The sequence below is a fragment of the Pseudophryne corroboree genome, chromosome 4, assembly GCF_028390025.1.
Source record: "Pseudophryne corroboree isolate aPseCor3 chromosome 4, aPseCor3.hap2, whole genome shotgun sequence".
Classification (NCBI taxonomy): Eukaryota; Metazoa; Chordata; class Amphibia; order Anura; family Myobatrachidae; genus Pseudophryne; species Pseudophryne corroboree.
In genome coordinates, this window is record NC_086447.1 from 472,788,569 (window position 1) to 472,792,761 (window position 4,193).

At 43.9% G+C, this 4,193-nt stretch overlaps 1 pseudogene; it reads left to right on the forward strand.

Annotated features, from left to right (window-relative positions):
- Positions 1–3,496: 3,496 nt before the first annotated feature.
- On the forward strand, positions 3,497–3,614 carry LOC134912851 (5S ribosomal RNA; annotated as a pseudogene).
- The last annotated feature ends 579 nt before the right edge of the window (positions 3,615–4,193 follow it).

The following is a 4,193-nucleotide window of genomic DNA, read 5'->3' on the forward strand; positions in this document are numbered from 1 at the left end:
CCTTTGTCAATCCATAATAAGTAGGGGTAAGGACGTTAACCACCTAGGAACATCATCCCTTATACGTCACCTGCTGCACATTCATCAGAAGTCATTGTCAAGTTGTGAAACTTTGGGTAAGAGCATAAGCAGTCCATTGGAACCTAAATCCCTTCTTCCTCTTACATCCAAGCTCTTGCCTGTCCTGTCCTAGCCGGGATTCCTCCGGAGGATCTTTGAGTGGTATGCCTACTGCTGCTGTTGCTGCCGCTGCTGTTGTTGTTGCTGGGAGTTGATCGTCATCCAAGAGGGGAAGTCGGAAGACCACTTGTACCGCTTCAATTAAGCAATTGACTGCCCAACAGTCCTTTGGGAGGAAGATGAAATATGACAGCAGTCATCCTTTTGCAAAGCAGATAACTGGGGCCTTGACAGCTATGTTGGTGTTAGAGGTGCGTCCGGTATCCACCATTAGTTCAGAGTCACTTAAATATTTGTTTGAGGTACTGTGTCCCCGGTATCAAATCCCATCTAGGTTCCACTTCTCTAGGCAGGCGATACCGAGAATGTACACAGATGTCAGAAAGAGTCACCAGTGTCCTAAAGAATGCGGTTGTATCCAGTGTCCACTTAACCACGGACATGTGGACAAGTGAAACAGGGCAGACTAAGGACTATATGACTGTAACAGCCCACTGGGTAGATGTATTACCTCCCGCAGCGGCACCAGTAGCAGCATCTTGCAAACGCCAACTCATTCCTAGGCAGGCTACACTATGTATCACCACTTTCCATAAGAGGCACACAACTGACAACCTCTTACGGAAACTGAGGAACATAACTGCAGAATGGCTTACCCCAATTGGACTCTCCTGGGGATTTGTGATATCGGACAACGCCACCAATATTGTGCGTGCATTACAACTGGGCAAATTCCAGCACATCCCATGTTTTGCACATACAATTAATTTGGTGGTGTAGAATTTATTAAAAATGAGAGGGGTGTGCAGGAGATGCTGTCGGTGGCCCGAAAAATTGCATCCCACTTTCGACATTCTGCCACTGCATGCCAAAGACTGGAGCGCCAGCAAACACTCCTGAACCTGCCCCGCCATGAACTGAAGCAAGAGGTGGTTACGAGGTGGAATTCAACACTCTATATGCTTCAGAGGATGGAGGAGCAGCAAAAGGCCATTCAAGCCTATACAGCCACCTACGATATAGGCAAAGTAGGGGTAATGCACCTGACTCAAGTGCAGTGGAGAATGATTTCTGTCTTGTGCAAGGTTCTCCAACCCTTTGAACTTGCCACACGTGAAGTCAGTTCATACACTGCCAGCTTGAGTCAGGTCATTCCCCTCATCAGGCTTTTGCAGAAGCAGCTGGATAAATTGAAGGAGGAGCTAAGATGGAGCAATTCTGCAAAGTATGTGGGACATGTGGATGGAGCCCTTCATTCGCTTTGCCAGGATTCAAGGCTTGTCAATCTGTTGAAATCAGAGGACTACATTTTGGCCACCGTGCTCGATCCTAGGTTTAAAGCCTACATTGTATCTCTCTTTCCAGCAGACACAAGTGTGCAGAGGTGCAAAGACTTGGTGTTTAGTAAATTGTCAACTCAAGTGGAACGTGACCCATAGACAGCTCCTCCTTCAATTTCTCCCGCCACTGGGGCTGCAAGGAAAAGGATAAGATTTCCTAGCCCACCCGCTGGCAGTGATGCAGGGCAGTCAGGAGCGAAAGCTGACATCTGGTCCGGAAGGAGCTGCCAACTATTACTGACATGTCTACTGTCACTGCATATGATTCTGTCACCATTGAAAGAATGGTGGAGGATTATATGAGTGACAGCATCCAAGTAGGCATGTCAGACAATCCGTACGTATACTGGCAGGAAAAAGAGGCAATTTGGAGGGCCTTGCACAAACTGGCTTTATTTTACCTAAGTTGCCCCCTCTCCAGTGTGTACTTTGAAAGAGTGTTTAGTGCAGCTGGTAACCTTGTCAGCGATTGGCGTAGGAGGTTACTTCCACTGAATGTGGAGAAGATGATGTTCATCAAAATTAATTATAAAGTCCTCCGGGAAGACCTTTACCAGCAATTGCCTCCAGAAAGTTCACAGGGACCTGTGATGGTGGATTCCAGTGGGGATGAATTAATACTCTGTGAGGAGGATGTACATGGTGAAAGGGGTGAGGAATCGGAGGATGATGATGATGTGGACATCTTGCCTCTGAAGAGCCAGTTTGTGCAAGGAGAGATTGATTGCTTCTTTTTTGGTTGGGCCCAAACAAACCAGTGATTTCAGCCACAGTCGTGTGGCAGACCCTGTCGCTGAAATCATTGGTTTGTTAAAGTGTGCAAGTCATGTTTATACAACATAAGGGTGGGTGGGAGGGCCCAAGGACAATTCCATCTTGCATCTCTTTTTCTTCTTTCCATCATGTGCTGTTTGGGGACTAGTTTTTTTAAGTGCCATCCTGTCTGTAACTGCAGTGCCACTCCTAGATGGGCCAGGTGTTTGTGCCGCACACTTGTGTCGCTTAGCTTAGTCATACAGCTACCTCATTGCACCTCTTTTTCTTCTTTGCATCATGTGCTGTTTGGGGACTAGTTTTTAAATCTGCCATCCTGTCTGTAACTGCAATTCCACTCCTAGATGGCCCAGGTGTTTGTGCCGCACACTTGTGTCGTTTAGCTTGGCCATCCAGCTACCTAATTGCACCTCTTTTTCTTCTTTGCATCATGTGCTGTTTGGGGACTAGTTTTTGAATAGTGCCATCTTGTCTGCAACATCAGTGCCACTCCTAGATGGGCCAGGTGTTTATGCCGCACACTTGTGTCGCTTAGCTTAGTCATACAGCCACCTCGGTGCAACTTTTAGGCCTAAAAACAATATTGTGAGGTTTGAGGTGTTCAGAATAGACTGGAAATGAGTGGAAATGATTGTTATTGAGGTTAATAATACTGTAGGAGCAATATTACCCCTAAATTCTGTGATTTTAGCTGTTTTTAGGTTTTTTCCCCAAAAATCACCCAGATCCAAAACCAAAACCATAACATGAAAGGGTGGTTTTGGCAAAACTAAGCCAAAACCAAAACACGAAAATGGAATTAGAATCAAAACCAAAACACAAAACACGAAAAGTGCCCGCCGCACATCTCTAAGTTGGAAAAGGTGAAAGTTTTACCACACATTTCTGGAAAAAAAGGTTATGGTGTTTACAAACCACCTAGTAGAAATATCTGTCATACATTTCTATAAAAAATTTTCTCTCAGAACCCCATCTCTCTCATCCAATGTCCACTATAACCGTATATGACATTGGACAACAGAAGTAGGGGCGCACACTCTCTATCCTTACATACTCAAGAATTCTCTCATCCATTGCCAGACATCAAATTCCCAGCAATGCAGACTGTAACAGGGACTTGGGGCAGGCTAGTGGGACAGTAGAAGTTTTCACTTTTGGTATACATGCCAAAACCATACACTCTCTCATTTGTTGGGTCACAATACAACTGCCACACTTCACTGGCCACCCCAAATCCATCTGATCTTGGAAGCAAAGCAGTGATAGGCCTGATCAGTACAAGGTTAGGTGACTACCTTGGAATATCAGGTGCAGTAGCACTATTTCCCAGCAGAAGTGGTGGAGGAAACACTGGCTTTATCTCTATATCTACATCCTCTTGTTAGGAACAGAAATCTAATGACACATATTCAAATACCAAAAAATTAAACTTTGCTCAGCTGATTACCCACAGCACCAAGGGAGCAATTATCAAGGAGTTTACACAATACTCAATTAATTTTACAACAGTAGGAAATGTACTCCTGATACACTTAGATATCATATATAGCTCTGTTTTGAAATGTTTTACCTTAGGCGTAAATCTCAAATTGATACTGTACATTATGGAATATTATTAGTGTCAATAGAGGGTATTTAAACCCTAATATTTACATAATTTAATTATCCTATATATGATTAACTTTAATAAACGTTAACTTTTAACATATTTCATATTTCCAAAGTGTGCCCCAACACAGTCTTTCTTTTTCCTTCCAAAACTACGACTTGTATTACTGACTCTGGGAGCACCACCAACATATACATATACACAATAGATACCGATAATAGGGATCATTTATTTGTTACATATTGTTCATCTCTGCGAAGGCATAAGCAAAACCCTCCGCAAAGAGAAAT